The sequence below is a fragment of the Musa acuminata genome, chromosome BXJ2-5, assembly GCF_036884655.1.
Source record: "Musa acuminata AAA Group cultivar baxijiao chromosome BXJ2-5, Cavendish_Baxijiao_AAA, whole genome shotgun sequence".
NCBI lineage: Eukaryota > Viridiplantae > Streptophyta > Magnoliopsida > Zingiberales > Musaceae > Musa > Musa acuminata.
The window spans coordinates 33457896-33476824 of record NC_088342.1 but is presented as its reverse complement, the minus strand read 5'-3'; positions in this window follow the sequence as shown (position 1 = coordinate 33476824).

Sequence of the window (18929 nt, the reverse complement as noted above, 5' to 3'; positions counted from 1 at the left end):
AGAGTCATTCGTTAAAACCGGAGAGGTTTATTTAAAGTCAATCCCTTCTTTTTGAGTATAGCCCTTTGCCACAAGACGTGCATTATATCTCTCCACATTACCATTAGAATCCCCTTTGGTTTTAAAAATTCATTTACAACCAATAGGTTTCACTCCTTCTAGTAATGGGACAAGTTCTCAAACTTTATTGTCTTGTATGGACTTATACTCTTGATTCATTGCTTTAATCCACTTATCAGAATTGGAATCCTCTATGGCTTGACAGAAGTTGATTGGATCATCTTCCATCATATCACTACTTTTTTCATGTTCCCAGAGAAATACCATATAATCATATGAAATGACACTCCTCCTTACCCTAATGGATCATCACAAAGGTGCTAGCTCTTGTGGCATATGTTCTTATGGATGTTGAGTTTGATCCTCATGAATAATTTTCTTATACTATATGAGAGTTGAAATAACTATATCCTTTTGAGGTATTGAATTTACCACATCAGTGGCAACTATATAAATTGGATTAAATTGAACCAATTCTTCCTCAAACGTAAAGTCTTTAACCTTATTTCTCCCCCCAAACTCAATATCCTTGTAGCAATACTCGTCTCAAAAATATTTATTGATTTGGGATTATAAAATTTGTACCCCTTAGATCGTTCAGAATAACCAATAAAATAATTGCTTATTGTTTGGGGTTCCAATTTCTTTTCGTTAGGCCTGTAAAGCCTTGTCTTAGATAGACAACCTATGAAAGTGTCTTAGACTAGGCTTTCTTCCGGTCCAAAGCTCATAAGGTGTTTTTGTAGTTGCTTTAATTGGTACTCTATAAGAATGTAAGCTATAGTTTTTATTGCTTCTCTTCAGGGTGACTCTGGCAAAGTAGATTAAAAAATCATATTTCTTACTATGTCTTTAAGTATGCAGTTTCGTCTTTCAACTACACCATTCATGTTAGGTGACCTTGGCATTTTATACAGAGGGATAATTCCACACTCCTCTAAGCATAGAGCAAATGGTCCTCGACGTTATTCACTTGAGCCGTCATTTCTGTTGTAATATTCCCCTCCACGGTTAGATCTAATGCTTTATATATATATATATATATATTCACTGTTGAATTAGATGCGGTCATCAAATTTGTGATCAAGATCGTAGGATCATGTGATCCTACGGCCCAGATTGAGATTTGGAGCTGGACCTGACGTTTGAATCGGATACAAAGCTTGACTAGAATGGAGTTACGAGTTGACTTAGAGTCGGTCGATTCAACTTAAGCAAGTTGGGATATAAATGTTTTGAAAAAGAAATAACGTGTCACGGCCTTCTTGGTGGTGCGCGATTGTAGGCGAACCCTAGTGGAAATACCAATCTCCAGCTCCGCAAACGAGATCAGGAATCACGGCCCACGCTCTCCTCTCCTCTCCTCCCTCTCTCTCCACCATCCTAAATACTTCACTCCTCCCTCTCCCGCGCAGCCAACCCCTTATTCCCAATGACTTGATTGAAGACGGCGGGTTTCAAAGTTGGTGAGGAGGTGCCGATGAAGGAGGAGGACGAGTTTATGCTTTTAAGAAATTGCTTCCTCGAGACCTCCTCGACATTAATCTCGTTGATAAAAGGTTCTGGTTCGATTCAAGTGATATGGATTGTTGTTATTTTGGTTTGCTCTTCATGGTATTGTTCTGTTATCGAGTGATGAGGGTTTGTTCATTTTTGTTTTCATATCCTCGTTGCCAAGAAAATAGTTCTAAGACAGAGAGAGAGCGCCGACAAACATTTCAATTCGTGTCAAAACCGACGTAGACTAACTTACCAAAAATCGAAAGCTTAAAATAAATTAATTTTTTATAAATAAAATATTAATTTGATTATGTTGTTGTAAGCTCATTTACAAGATGAGTATTTGACCCTAAGGTTTTCTCCTTTGGCAAGTACCAAGAAAAATGGCGACGCACGGACGTGAGGGGATCATTAAAACGCACGGACGGACGTGAGGGGATCATTAAATCGCACGGACGTGAGGGGATCATTAAAACGCACGGACGTGAGGGGATCATTAAAACGCACGTCCGTGCGTCGCCACCAACAGCGAAATAGGAGCGGGCGAGGAACGTGAGGGGATCATTAAAACGCACGGACGTGAGGGGATCATTAAATCGCAACTACAGAGAGAAGCAGTGTAGAACGAGGAGGTCGAGGAGCAGTGACGGCCAGGACCGAAGAGCCAAGTAAGAATCCGCCATTTCCACCGTCTCTCTCTCTCACTCTCCCTGCCTCCGGGGGTGATATGGCGAGGGCGTCTCATGCTTAGTGACGCGGTTGATATCGGATTCGGGGAGTGGCCTCCGGAGCCGTCGGATCCTGGTGGGGTTGCAGCCGCCGCCGTTCTCCCTGTAGTTGCGATTTAATGATCCCCTCACGTCCGTGCGTTTTAATGATCCCCTCACGTTCCTCGCCCGCTCCTATTTCGCTGTTGGTGGCGACGCACGGACGTGCGTTTTAATGATCCCCTCACGTCCGTGCGTTTTAATGATCCCCTCACGTCCGTGCGATTTAATGATCCCCTCACGTCCGTCCGTGCGTTTTAATGATCCCCTCACGTCCGTGCGTCACCATTTTGAGCGGAGAACGCACGGACGTGAGGGGATCATTAAAACGCACGGACGTGAGGGGATCATTAAAACGCACGTCCGTGCGTCGCCACCAACAGCGAAATAGGAGCGGGCGAGGAACGTGAGGGGATCATTAAAACGCACGGACGTGAGGGGATCATTAAATCGCAACTACAGGGAGAACGGCGGCGGCTGCAACCCCACCCGGATCCGACGGCTCCGGAGGCCACTCCCCGAATCCGATATCAACCGCGTCACTAAGCATATGACGCCCTCGCCATATCACCCCCGGAGGCAGGGAGAGTGAGAGAGAGAGACGGTGGGGTTCGGATTGGGTATCGAATCGGCAATAAGGAAGGATGAGTTGTGTCGACTTTAATCGTCCCAACTAGCTAAAAGGTTGAGAAAATTTAAAACTGATCTGAGTCATGTATGAAACTAAGCAAATTAGATTTGGGTTTGGTTTGATTAGACCTGATAAGTTTTGATATATCCCATAGACAAAAATTTAGGACCTTAGTTAAGTCGATTCGAATACCTTCGTTCTAGTTATAAGACATAGTTTTGTTCTGGATTGACTCATCACGGATGACCTTTATTGGCCATCTATATAGATCAGACTGATCCAACACACATGCATATACAAATAAATATTAGGTTTGGGTATCGAATTGAGGTTGAACCCAGATTGGGTCGGTGGGGTTCGGATTGAACCCAACCGCCGCTGCAGCTCTCAGGCTTATGGTCATCCACGTCTCCCATCGACAAGAATCCACGGACGAGGTTCCCTTACCTTTGCATCTTCTATATTGACGAGACCACTCTCATATCAATTTGAGACGCGCAACGCGGTCAATTGGCGTCCACGAGGCTGTCTATAATTATCATTCTTCGGTGTGATACGATGCGCTCGAGATGGGCCATATGAAGATGCAGCCAAAATTTTTTTACCGTTAGATTTACCAATCACACGAATCTCGATGCAATCACGCTGGCTTATACCCACTTCGATAGGATGCGCTCGACCTCACTGTATTGTTCCCTGGAAATACTTTTATGCACTTTAGCCCGGTACCTTACAAGCTACTCGCATTGTTATTGAAATCTTATGAACGGGGCCATTCTGGGTGGGCCATTGATGCGCTGGTATCTGCGCGGGTAACAATTTTGCATTCATGGGAATCGCTACAGATATGCCTCTCTTGTCCTCGTCTGCCTCTCCTTTCTCCGTTTCCATTTACCTCTTTATCTGTTGGTCGGAGAGGGGACCGCGAGATCCGCTTCTTCTCCATCGCCACCGCGAGATCCGCTTCTTCTCCATCGCCGCCGCCGCCTCTCTCCTCTCTCCTCTCTCACGGGGTTTCGTCGTTGCCTTCTAATCTGAGGTAGTTGTCGTGCTTGCCCTCTTGTGTTATTGGGTTTCTTCTACTTGTTTGTCTCAGAGGATGCAACCCTAGGTGTTGAATCGTCCTCGTGTGGTTAGATTCCCTTTATTGGGTTTTTTCTGGCTATGTTCTTGGATTGTTGTTTCTGCTTGCAACATCTTGTTAGTATTTTATTTTCTTGTCCTTGATTATTTGGTTGTTTCTTGGAAATCTAGGTTTTCATTTAATTGTACGCCTTTATAGCTTGCGAGTAGAATTAGCGCATAAGTTTAGGTAATATTGAGCTGAAATTGTCGCTATGCACATGATTGCTTCCAAATCTCCTTAAATGGTATCGTAATATAATACGAGAGATTAAATGGTGTGCAAATTTATATGAAATAAGGGTAATAGTTGGTGAATAATGTTTTTGATTCAATTTGTCTTAATAAATTAATTGATGTGGGATCTTTCAAGCTTATTATTACCTACCTAATTTTCTTTTTATATCTTATTTTTTGTCTGTTAGTTCGTTTCAGAATTTTTTGCCCTGGTACATGCTGTATGAGTGATTATATTACAATGAATTAGAATATCATTGACACCTTTTCAATTTTCCTATCCATCATTTAATTTTTCGACTCTGGAACATTGATGCACCTCATTTCCTTATGCATCGATTCCTTCACAATTTAATTGTTTCTTTTTTGCTGTCTTTAACTTGCTAGAAGGTATGATCCTTTCTAGATTCAAGATTAAATAAAAAAAGCAGCAGCATTAATTTGTTGTCTTTGATTGATAGATATGCACTAGGAACTCATATTTATAATGTTTATCACAAGGGACAAGGCATTTAATTTAGATCGACTAGTAGAGGGACTCATCATAAGAATCGAAGGATATCTGAAGCTGGTCCTTTTTATGATTCAGTACTGTACTGTTAGCTACTTTATATTATTCAGAACTATTGATAATGATACGACTTTATAAGGAACTCCCATGTAATACGATTTATACATTTGTACACATGCAAGTGGATTGCTATGGAAGACGAAATTCCTATTTCGTGATAAGAATTTTTTATGATTGTGACAGATTATACTTTACTGGACAAACACTATAATGATATATATATATATGTATATATATATATATATATATATATATATATATAAATATATATATATATATATATATATATATATATATATATATATATATATATATATATATATTCACTGTTGAATTAGATGCGGTCATCAAATTTGTGATCAAGATCGTAGGATCATGTGATCCTACGGCCCAGATTGAGATTTGGAGCTGGACCTGACGTTTGAATCGGATACAAAGCTTGACTAGAATGGAGTTACGAGTTGACTTAGAGTCGGTCGATTCAACTTAAGCAAGTTGGGATATAAATGTTTTGAAAAAGAAATAACGTGTCACGGCCTTCTTGGTGGTGCGCGATTGTAGGCGAACCCTAGTGGAAATACCAATCTCCAGCTCCGCAAACGAGATCAGGAATCACGGCCCACGCTCTCCTCTCCTCTCTTCCCTCTCTCTCCACCATCCTAAATACTTCACTCCTCCCTCTCCCGCGCAGCCAACCCCTTATTCCCAATGACTTGATTGAAGACGGCGGGTTTCAAAGTTGGTGAGGAGGTGCCGATGAAGGAGGAGGACGAGTTTATGCTTTTAAGAAATTGCTTCCTTGAGACCTCCTCGACATTAATCTCGTTGATGAAAGGTTCTGGTTCGATTCAAGTGATATGGATTGTTGTTATTTTGGTTTGCTCTTCATGGTATTGTTCTGTTATCGAGTGATGAGGGTTTGTTCATTTTTGTTTTCATATCCTCGTTGCCAAGAAAATAGTTATAAGACAGAGAGAGAGCGCCGACAAACATTTCAATTCGTGTCAAAACCGACGTAGACTAACTTACCAAAAATCGAAAGCTTAAAATAAATTAATTTTTTATAAATAAAATATTAATTTGATTATGTTGTTGTAAGCTCATTTACAAGATGAGTATTTGACCCTAAGGTTTTCTCCTTTGGCAAGTACCAAGAAAAATGGCGACGCACGGACGTGAGGGGATCATTAAAACGCACGGACGGACGTGAGGGGATCATTAAATCGCACGGACGTGAGGGGATCATTAAAACGCACGTCCGTGCGTCGCCACCAACAGCGAAATAGGAGCGGGCGAGGAACGTGAGGGGATCATTAAAACGCACGGACGTGAGGGGATCATTAAATCGCAACTACAGAGAGAAGCAGTGTAGAACGAGGAGGTCGAGGAGCAGTGACGGCCAGGACCGAAGAGCCAAGTAAGAATCCGCCATTTCCACCGTCTCTCTCTCTCACTCTCCCTGCCTCCGGGGGTGATATGGCGAGGGCGTCTCATGCTTAGTGACGCGGTTGATATCGGATTCGGGGAGTGGCCTCCGGAGCCGTCGGATCCGGGTGGGGTTGCAGCCGCCGCCGTTCTCCCTGTAGTTGCGATTTAATGATCCCCTCACGTCCGTGCGTTTTAATGATCCCCTCACGTTCCTCGCCCGCTCCTATTTCGCTGTTGGTGGCGACGCACGGACGTGCGTTTTAATGATCCCCTCACGTCCGTGCGATTTAATGATCCCCTCACGTCCGTCCGTGCGTTTTAATGATCCCCTCACGTCCGTGCGTCGCCATTTTGAGCGGAGAACGCACGGACGTGAGGGGATCATTAAAACGCACGGACGTGAGGGGATCATTAAAACGCACGTCCGTGCGTCGCCACCAACAGCGAAATAGGAGCGGGCGAGGAACGTGAGGGGATCATTAAAACGCACGGACGTGAGGGGATCATTAAATCGCAACTACAGGGAGAACGGCGGCGGCTGCAACCCCACCCGGATCCGACGGCTCCGGAGGCCACTCCCCGAATCCGATATCAACCGCGTCACTAAGCATGAGACGCCCTCGCCATATCACCCCCGGAGGCAGGGAGAGTGAGAGAGAGAGACGGTGGAAATGGCGGATTCTTACTTGGCTCTTCGGTCCTGGCCGTCACTGCTCCTCGACCTCCTCGTTCTACACTGCTTCTCTCTGTAGTTGCGATTTAATGATCCCCTCACGTCCGTGCGTCGCCACCAACAGCGAAATAGGAGCGGGCGAGGAAGACGAGATCGAGAGACGGAGCTTCACTCGTCCCACCCAGTTGTCCCGCTCGTCGAAAACCCCTACCTTTGCTCCTCAGGCGATCGATCCCGTCGTCGAGCCCTGCCCCCAGGTTTGCCTCCACTCCTTTCTCCTACCCCGTTCCTATTGCGACGCATTGATATGCTCTTGTTTCTTTTGCTATGGAGCTCGTCTCGATTTCCGTTTAATTGCTCAGGGTTGTATTTGTTCTGCGTGGATTCTCGGTTCTATTTGGATTACGCCTTTTCTTCTATGTTTCTCGTGAGGTTCATCGTGGCGGATCCTCTTGGGAAATCTCAATTAGGGTTTGGATTGTGGGGGCGTGGGGCTTTAATTTGATTAATTATGTTATTTGGATTGTTGATTGCTCGAATTTGGATGGTGAATCACGGGAAGTGCCATTGTGTAACATTTATTTATGTTTTGTAGATAAGAGTTTTTGGTCCTTCCGCAGCTACTCAAGTGCTCGGCCTATTGTCAGAGCTGGAATGGAGGGCATAAATGGTATATAAACTTGGTCTTGTTTTTCATTGTTTAGCTATAAGTTGTGTTGTCAAAGCTTTGGGAGTTGAGATGCATTAAAGAGAGTTTGCAATTTTGTTACAAGCATTGATTGAAAAGGCGCTAGGTGCCAAAAGGTGCTAAGGTCCAAAAACGTCCGAGGTGCTAGGCGTTCGTCTGAGTGAAGCGAGACGCTAAAATATAAAAATATATAATATAATTAATAAATATATTTATTTAAATAAAAATATATCATTTATTCTGAAACCTAATAATAATTTTAAATAAATAAAAATTAATAGTATTAAAATCAAAATAATATATTATTAATCTAATAAATAAAAATACTATTACTAGTATATAGTTAGTAGCAAGGTCTATCATACCGAAGCGTACCATCCGTACCCGGCGGTACGTACCGATCCGATAGGTTACCGGTATGCGGATCGCCCGATACCGCTACAGTGCTACAGTATGAAAAAAGTATAAAATTGTTCGGTACGCCCTGATGTACCGCCCGGTACACCGGTACCGTACCGTACCGTACCGAGCTCGGGTCGAAACGCCTGTACGGTACGGTACGACGAACCTTGGTTAGTAGCATATTGTTAATATATTGATAACAGTATACTATTGAAGTAAGAAGAGTGTGAGTAAGAGGAAGACTGAGGCTACTGACTGAGAGCAGCGGCAGCGGTAGCAACGAGAAGCGATAGTGGCAGCGGCAGCGGTAGCGGCGAGCGATGGCAACGGGAGCGGCGATAGTGACAACGACAGTGTTAGTAACGAGTAGCGGGAGTAGGAGCGGCGAGCGGCGATAGTGGCAGCAGCAGCAGTAGTAGCGAGCAGAGGCAGCGGGAGCGGCAACAGTGTCAACGGGAGCAGGAGTGGCGAGCGACGATAGTGGCAGCGACAGCAGTAACAGCGAGTAGTGGCAGCGGGAGTGGCGATAGTGGCAGCGGTAGCAGCGAGCAGGGGGGAGCGAGAGCGGGAGCGGCGAGCGACGACAGTGGCAGCGGCAGCGAGAGCAAGAGCGACGAGCGACGATAGTGGCAGCGATAGCGGTAGCAGTGGCAGCGGCAGTGGGAGTGGAAGTGGCGAGCGGGGTTAGAGTTGGGGAAGTCGTGAGAAGAAGGCTGATATCGGTGCTTTAGTTGGTTCGATTGGACCAACTAAAGCACCGGAGATTGAACCAGACCTAAAACGCTGGTTCGGTCGCTGGGTTTAACCCGGGTGCTCGCCCGACGCCTGGGCTCGGGCGAGCGCCCAAGCGACGCGCTTCGGGCCTCCCCTCGCTTAGGAAGATGAACTTGACTTCGATATTTTCTGTTTCTATATCACTTTATTTCAATGCTTGGCAACACTGATATATCTAAGCTTGCATGCTGCTTTACTTCACTTAAGAGGTATATCTTTTAGAAAGCTTTAATCTGATTTTGGATTCCAATTTTAGGCTGCAGTACACTAGAAACTTGTTATGGACTGCTAACAATCTTGACATGTTTATGTTTTATCAATGAAATCAACCATAAAATTGCTTTTATTTTCATATACAACAGTTCTTAACTCTGAAAATAAAAAGTATGTAATGTCAGCAGTAGGTTGACATAAAGGAAAACTTGCATATACCTCCATAGTATAATAGCAAGAAATAATGTGTGAAGAATAGGGTTTCAGTTTCCTCACCTTCTTAACCATTTGCATTTGCAAACATGGGATAATAGTGATGGACTATTCAACTCTACTATGCAACTCTAACAATTGTGACTTGTCTGTATATATTGTGCAATTGTGACTTCACGCAAGATGCACAAGATGACACAGGAGAGTTCAAGAATGAAGATATAAAGATATCTTGATGTATTTTTTTTCGAGATGATGTGGAATTTATAATTGTCTCACTTTGATATTGATTTTTGGATAAAATAAAGATTGTAATGTGAAGTTTCAAATATCAATAATTTTATCTTGAATTTATGAAAAAGTTTTGGTATGATTTTGAAATTATTAAAAATTGATAGGTAATTAATAAAATTATTATTGACAGTATAGTGACACTCAAATAATCCATTACTAATTTTTTTTATATTTTAGTGACAGGTCAAGCCATCACTAAATTATTATTATCTTTTCCATTTAATCAGTAAGAGTTAATTATATTGTCACTAAAATTGTTAGTCAATTCTTTTAGTGACAGAAGTGTTCATAACCAATTGTTGTCACAGAAATATTAATTTATCAATTTATTTATTTTTAGCGATAGAATTTAATGTTTTAGCTACAAATATAAACTATCACTAAAAACTATAATTTAATGACATATGTGTCTTTTTTTGTTACTAAAACTTTTAGCCACGAGATCTATGCTGACGGAAGCTAGTGATGGCTCATTTTGCACTAATTCTTTTAGTGACAACTTTTGTTCATGGTTAATAACTATTTTTCTTATAGTGTAGGGGGCATGTGACCTGTATGTGTGCCAATATCTCAAGGAGCAGAGGAAACCAATGGCCTCGATCGCTTCCTCGACATGGCACCACCCCACCCCCCTATTCCGATCGATTTCGATCAGCGTTGGCTTGGCTGTGTCGACGACCAATCGGGCAACGCTTCTCAACTTTAATCCATGGACCAAAGAGGTCCAGCTCTAAGTGAGAAGACCCAACCTCCCTTAGGGTAATAGAGCCATCTAAATCGGAAGGGGGTTGCTCCACACCCTTTTGGGGGTCGGCCTTGTGAGAAGAGTCCAGAAAAACAAGGGAGGAAGTCAAAGAAGTCATCGAAACTAGAGGGCAAATCCACTTTATGACCCACACAACTATACTTGAAACACACCAAAGGTAAATTCTCATATGAAACAGTTTGGAAAATTCCTTTCTTTAGGTGACCCAGTCATACTGCTTATGGGGTTTTGAAAGATCGATTTCTATACTAACCTTACATATCGACCCCTTTCAAACGAGAAAGAACATTCATCATTCTTTAGGGGACGACCTAGGAGAGAACCAAGATTAATAACACATTCTGTTCCAGTACTCCAAAGGAAGATTGACGAACTACACCTAGATAGGGACAGATGAGATCCTCTCTGTGAGAGGCTGGAAATTAGCTTTCTTGGGCATCAGATACAAAACCTCCCCTCGAATGGTCCATGGTCCCTCGGTGAGGATGCGAACAACCTCCGCTTTAGAAAAAAATTGAAAGCAAAAAAAAACCTTAAGCCAAATTGATCACTTGGGACACCAAAGAACATTTCCATTAGTGAGAAACCACATATTTCAGGAAATCCAAAGTCGAAGTCGGAGGAAATGATTGATCAAACTAGATATTCAAGGTTTTTGCCATTCATGAGGAGTTTTTTCGTCAAATTCGATGAAATCCTTAGAAGCATCATAGATCCGGTTAAACAAAGAAGAAGATAGTAGTGAACTTGCATCTGGCCCATATGAAGGACCAATTAACATCAATGCCTAAGAGATGCTCTTTCCAGTGAAAGGGCCATCCAATTGGCTCTTCTTGGAAGGCGGAGGGGCATTGGAAGGATCCCGATGGAGTGGCCCATTTTTCTTGGTACTTGCCAAAGGAGAAAACCTTAGGGGTCTGGCTTGGCATCACTCCAGGAACCCTAACTGAAGGGATCGACACCACAGAAGAAGATGATGACACCCTAGGGAGGGGAACAACAATGGATGCAAGGAGAGAGCCAAGTAGGGGATGTGAAGCCAGTAGTTGGGGGCGGGGGGGGGTGGGGAAGGGTGTGGTTGGGTCGCATCAAAGGTGGAATTAAGGAGGGAGAAGGCAATGGGGTTGTCCTTATCGCCTTAGAAACCCAGAGCTTCTCTCTCTAAGGAAAGAAGAGAGTTCCCTACTCTCTCACAAATTTATTTAATGCATTACAATCGACCATATCTTGTTCAGAACTTCACGGTTAGCCCCCAATTCCCTTCTCGCACTTTTCTAGTTCGAAAACCCTAAAGAAGATGCAGTGCAAGATTCTTTTCCGCCATCAATCTGGTCCTCATGATTAATCTAGGACTATGTGTTTTTGCTGCTTATCGATCCGATTGATGTGATTCTCCCGATAAGCTCTAACTCTGATGGCTGCCCTCCCTCCGCAAGCGGACAACTTCTAGATCACCCTTGTTCTTTCCCTCAGTGAGCTTTTTTTTTCCTCATAAATTTGATACTTTTGGTCATATTTTTATATGAAAAAGGTTTACTTGGTGGAATTGGTGGCACCTGCTATTTCTATTCTTCTGTTTCTCTTTGGAACAAATTGATTTATTTGTAGGACATGCTTAGATCATCACAAGAGGATGAAGGTAAAAAGTTTGCTATGAGGTTTGTTACCAATACTAGATATTTGCAAAGTTTTTAGCATTGTGGTGAGGCACTGCGGTTATATCTCTGAGACTTATGTGATGGTATATTTAATTTTGAAGTGTTCAATATTGGTTGGCATGTAGGACGAGCAACAACAAATTACTTTCATAGTGGAGGAATAGAAAGAGAAAAGTGAAAGATAATAACTAAAAATAATAAGCAAATGTATAACTATCCAATTGGCTCAAAGATAACACTCCTAGGATAGAAGTCTTGCACCTCCGCATGCCTCACAAGGTGGGAAAGGAAAAAAACTTGATTCATGGATCCTTTTTTTATTCATACATTACAATGTTATAGCCCATTTTTATATGCTCAAGTATAAGAATAAAAAGAAAATTACAGAAATTTAAAAAATTACAATCGCATCAAATCAAATATATGATATCTTGTTCTTCGTTTCTGATTTGATTTGAGAAATAGTCTTCCTCTCTTCATGATATTTTTGATTGATAATCTTTCATCTTTATAGAGATGAATCTTTAAGATATTCAATCAAGATTTGTAATTTTCAATAATATGATTTCTTTTTTGTTGTATTTTTTCTTTCTTTTTCTCCTCGTTGAGTAGATATTTTCATGTTATTACATATGTAAAATATCTCTAAACAAATTAAATTTATTTTATTAATAAATTAATTTAATTGCTCATGCATCATATTGTTTTACTGTTTCTTTTTCATTTCTGCTATTGAGCGAGCATGCACATGTGGAGATTTTGGAATCGAATGAATTGTTCCTTTAAAGTCAGAGACGATTGAATTTGATTGGCCTAGATGCATGCATAGCAATTCATGTGCAGAGTATAGTTTCATCAAAACTAAAATTTTAATTTCATTCTTCCTCAAATTAGTGACTATATTATGGATATATTAGATGACATTTTGGTCTCTTTGGTGTTTATGTAGCATTTACATGATGCCTTTTGTGGAAGTTGTATGATATACTGCCATGGTTGTTTTGACCAAATACAAAGTTTAATATGCTAATGAGTTAGTTTTAGTTCCAGAGCATGCTTCTGATGATTCTTGGTGTGATGATGGGCTTCTGAATGAAATCTCAGATGCTGACTTAAACAGAGAACAGAAGAGGCGTTATGATCAATTTTATACAGTATCCTTGCAATCTATAAATGATATGCATATCCTTTGTCCAAAACTCTTCATAGTAAAACTTTTAGGGCTTTAAACTTGAGGATGTATCATATGGAACCCTTGACAAAAGTTTATAAGGGTTATCGAGATGGTATATCTGCAGGAAAGGAAGCTTCTGCCCAAGAGGGCTTCAACATTGGGTTTAAGCAATCTGCAAGCAGTGGTTACAAATGGGGAATTGTTAGAGGCATCACAAGGTGAAAAGTGATAGTATTTACTGATCTCTTTCTGCAGAAGAATTTTGGTATCTTATTTTTCCTACATTATTTCGTAGTGCATTTGTAAACCTCCCAGATCAATTCAAAGAAAAGTTAGTTAAGAAGCTTGAAGACAGATGCACGTTTCAAAGTCTTTACAAGCCCGTTCAAGAGATTTCCACGGACGATGCTCTGAGAATGTATCACTTTCAACTACAACAAGAAAATAAACAATCTCATCAAAGATCAAAAGCGACAGTATCATCGGCAATCGAAGATTTTGACTGCAATAAGTTAGACTTCTTTTTCAAGGAGCTTATGTTACTTGTAAGTGAGTCTTCTGAAATCAAAGCAAGTGTTGATGTTGTAAAAGGAGAGGAAGAAGAATGACCTTGATGTTGAAGTACTTGGAGGGATCGTTCAAATTCACTTACGTCTGAATTTTCTGGACAGATTGTAATTTTTTGATGGCCTCAGATTGCAATGAAAAGAACTGAACCATTGCTCCATTGCAGCATAATATATTTTGAGATTTTGCTTCAGAAAAATAGGTTCCAAATTTCAGAGTGTTGACTATTCTTCCACTGGAACTGTGCCGTCATTTTTGGGAACGTTGAAAGCACTCATGGTTTGATAATAATCTCCTTCCGAAATGCAATACTTTTTCATTGTGTTTGATGTTGAGCATGGCCTTTCTTTTTCCTCCTAGTTTTGCACACTGTAAATATAAGCATAAGATGCTTCTCCGACAATAACGATAGAATCTGATGAGAGGTTAATCAAGTAGCACTATATTGAAATGAATGAGATACTATTTTCAAACTAATACAAACAACTCTTACACTTTTTTCTTTCCTTTTTTCTGAATAAATTTCTACTTTCAGAATGCATTTACTTCAGCTTTAAATTAACATCGTATTTCATTAATTAGATTTTTTTTTACACTAAGTTAAAGTCATATGGTTGAGTTTTTCTGATCTTTCTTATGTATTTAGCAAGTCAATTCAATAGCCATAAATTTTTGATTTGCCAAATAAATCAGCAATTACCAACTTAACTCTCTTTGACCTTTAATTAATTGTAATCTTAGATGTCTAAGCATATTACAACTATGTCATGCTCCACAATATAGTATTTGTATAAATTATAAATTATAAAATATAAGTCTCATTAAATGTATTCATGTGTATAATTCTAGATTAATTATATATTATTTTTATAATTAATTATTATTTTTGAATGTGTCGGAGAATATTAAATCATATTGTCTTAGCATCTAGTAAAATCGGAGTCAGAATATCCAATGATCTTCAAATGGTCTGATCTCCCATATGATCTTTTGTTCTCTTTAAATATCTCATGACTCTTTTAGCTATATTCCAATGATTCATTCCATGATTGCTTAAGTATCTATCTAACATTCCAACAATGTACATTATATCTTGACGCGTACAAACCTGTGCATACATTAGACTCCCTAAAGCTAATGCATAGGAAATCTTCTGCATTTCTTAAGTTTCCAGATTTTTTTTAAGGCACTAATTGAGACTGAACTTGTCTCCCTTTGTGATAGGGGTGTCTCCTGGTTTACAATCCTATATGCTAAACCTTTTGAGTACTTTATCGATATAGTTCCTTTGTAATAATCCTAGAATACCTCGCGATCTATCTCGGTGTATCTGGATTCCTAATACAAAAGGGGCATCACCAAGATCTTTCATCTCAAAATTTCTAGATAAAAATCTCTTGGTTTCGTGCAATATGTCTATATCATTAGTGGCAAGCAGAATGTCATCCATATAAAATATTAGTAAAATAAATTTGCTCCCACTGAATTTATGATACATGCAATCATCAACAACATTCATCTTAAAACCAAATGAGATAATTACTTGATGAAATTTGTGATACTACTAAAAGGATGTTTGTTTTGTTAGGATCGAAATCGGCACTAAGAGGGGGGGAGTGTGAATTAGTGCTTACGATAAAAATTACATCGATTCGAAAATTTCGTTCGATAAAATCATATTGGAAATATGTTTAACTCGAAAACGTTCATAAAAATGTAATGAGCAAGTAAAGCAGTTTGCAATAAAGGTAAAAAACAAAATATAAATACAAACTAAGTTTTATAGTGGTTCGATCATCGTGACCTGCATCCACTCCTGATTCCTCTTCACTCAAGGCCATCGGCTTTCACTATCGATCTTCTTTCAACGGAGGAAGATCAACTATCCTTTTACACCCATTTTCTCCTTTTCACCGGTTTAGGAGATAACCTTTACAACCTCACCTCTCTCTTAAACTTCATATATAATACTGAGAGCTTGAGACGAGTTTTTATAATATTACTATAGCATTTTTCTTTTCTTTAACTCACAATTGATGTGTTTACTGAGTAAGGATGAGTAGGGCTTTTTTAGGCCCCAAATGAATTCAAATTTAGGGACCAAATGATCTCATCTTGGGTTTTCGGGGTACTAGCAATACCACCGCCTGCTAGTTTGAGACTAGGTGGTACCATCGCCTAACACAGTCTGGGAGATTGTATCTGAGCAATATTATCACCTAAACTGGCAGTGTCACAGCTTGGGCCAACTATGGGTCACTAATTGGGCCTTCCACTTGGCCCAAAATAACCCCAATTCAGGCCGAGTTAACCCATAATTGAGTTGGTCTAATTACATTCTAAACAATCCAATTAGAACTAAAACTACTTCGATCTAGACAAATTATTATAAGTAAGAATTCTAAGTTATCCAACATGTCATTGGTTCATCCGATGCTTCACCCGAACCTTCGGCATATCGTCCTCTCTTATGATGTATTGCCCAATCGACATGTTGATATCCGCAACACCCGATCTCCTTAGTGCAATGTCTGATCCTTTTGGCCCGATGCTCGAACTCATGGCACGAAGCCTTCTGCTGATATGTCGACCATTCCTCCGGTCCGACATCCAATCTTCTGACATGTTCCATTTTAGCCCAACTTTTGATTCCACCGCTTTAATCAATTTATCTTTCCTGATTGAATATAGTCCTACGTCACTTAAATGTACATTAGATCGTAAACTCATTAATTGATTTCATCGTCAAAATCCAAGATTCAATATGTTTTATCTCATAGATAGATTTTATCAATTTACATATTATTTTCTTTAGGTTCTTTTGATACAAAGTATTCTGGTTGTACCATATAAATTATTTCATCAATATTTCCATTGAGAATTGTTATTTTGACATCCATCTAAAAGAGCTCCAAATCAAAATGTGTGGCTAAAGCCATAATTATTCTAAAAGAGTCATTCGTTAAAACCGGAGAGGTTTATTTAAAGTCAATCCCTTCTTTTTGAGTATAGCCCTTTGCCACAAGACGTGCATTATATCTCTCCACATTACCATTAGAATCCCCTTTGGTTTTAAAAATTCATTTACAACCAATAGGTTTCACTCCTTCTAGTAATGGGACAAGTTCTCAAACTTTATTGTCTTGTATGGACTTATACTCTTGATTCATTGCTTTAATCCACTTATCAGAATTGGAATCCTCTATGGCTTGACAGAAGTTGATTGGATCATCTTCCATCATATCACTACTTTTTTCATGTTCCCAGAGAAATACCATATAATCATATGAAATGACACTCCTCCTTACCCTAATGGATCATCACAAAGGTGCTAGCTCTTGTGGCATATGTTCTTATGGATGTTGAGTTTGATCCTCATGAATAATTTTCTTATACTATATGAGAGTTGAAATAACTATATCCTTTTGAGGTATTGAATTTACCACATCAGTGGCAACTATATAAATTGGATTAAATTGAACCAATTCTTCCTCAAACGTAAAGTCTTTAACCTTATTTCTCCCCCCAAACTCAATATCCTTGTAGCAATACTCGTCTCAAAAATATTTATTGATTTGGGATTATAAAATTTGTACCCCTTAGATCGTTCAGAATAACCAATAAAATAATTGCTTATTGTTTGGGGTTCCAATTTCTTTTCGTTAGGCCTGTAAAGCCTTGTCTTAGATAGACAACCTATGAAAGTGTCTTAGACTAGGCTTTCTTCCGGTCCAAAGCTCATAAGGTGTTTTTGTAGTTGCTTTAATTGGTACTCTATAAGAATGTAAGCTATAGTTTTTATTGCTTCTCTTCAGGGTGACTCTGGCAAAGTAGATTAAAAAATCATATTTCTTACTATGTCTTTAAGTATGCAGTTTCGTCTTTCAACTACACCATTCATGTTAGGTGACCTTGGCATTTTATACAGAGGGATAATTCCACACTCCTCTAAGCATAGAGCAAATGGTCCTCGACGTTATTCACTTGAGCCGTCATTTCTGTTGTAATATTCCCCTCCACGGTTAGATCTAATGCTTTATATATATATATATATATATATATATATATATTCACTGTTGAATTAGATGCGGTCATCAAATTTGTGATCAAGATCGTAGGATCATGTGATCCTACGGCCCAGATTGAGATTTGGAGCTGGACCTGACGTTTGAATCGGATACAAAGCTTGACTAGAATGGAGTTACGAGTTGACTTAGAGTCGGTCGATTCAACTTAAGCAAGTTGGGATATAAATGTTTTGAAAAAGAAATAACGTGTCACGGCCTTCTTGGTGGTGCGCGATTGTAGGCGAACCCTAGTGGAAATACCAATCTCCAGCTCCGCAAACGAGATCAGGAATCACGGCCCACGCTCTCCTCTCCTCTCCTCCCTCTCTCTCCACCATCCTAAATACTTCACTCCTCCCTCTCCCGCGCAGCCAACCCCTTATTCCCAATGACTTGATTGAAGACGGCGGGTTTCAAAGTTGGTGAGGAGGTGCCGATGAAGGAGGAGGACGAGTTTATGCTTTTAAGAAATTGCTTCCTCGAGACCTCCTCGACATTAATCTCGTTGATAAAAGGTTCTGGTTCGATTGAAGTGATATGGATTGTTGTTATTTTGGTTTGCTCTTCATGGTATTGTTCTGTTATCGAGTGATGAGGGTTTGTTCATTTTTGTTTTCATATCCTCGTTGCCAAGAAAATAGTTCTAAGACAGAGAGAGAGCGCCGACAAACATTTCAATTCGTGTCAAAACCGACGTAGACTAACTTACCAAAAATCGAAAGCTTAAAATAAATTAATTTTTTATAAATAAAATATTAATTTGATTATGTTGTTGTAAGCTCATTTACAAGATGAGTATTTGACCCTAAGGTTTTCTCCTTTGGCAAGTACCAAGAAAAATGGCGACGCACGGACGTGAGGGGATCATTAAAACGCACGGACGGACGTGAGGGGATCATTAAATCGCACGGACGTGAGGGGATCATTAAAACGCACGGACGTGAGGGGATCATTAAAACGCACGTCCGTGCGTCGCCACCAACAGCGAAATAGGAGCGGGCGAGGAACGTGAGGGGATCATTAAAACGCACGGACGTGAGGGGATCATTAAATCGCAACTACAGAGAGAAGCAGTGTAGAACGAGGAGGTCGAGGAGCAGTGACGGCCAGGACCGAAGAGCCAA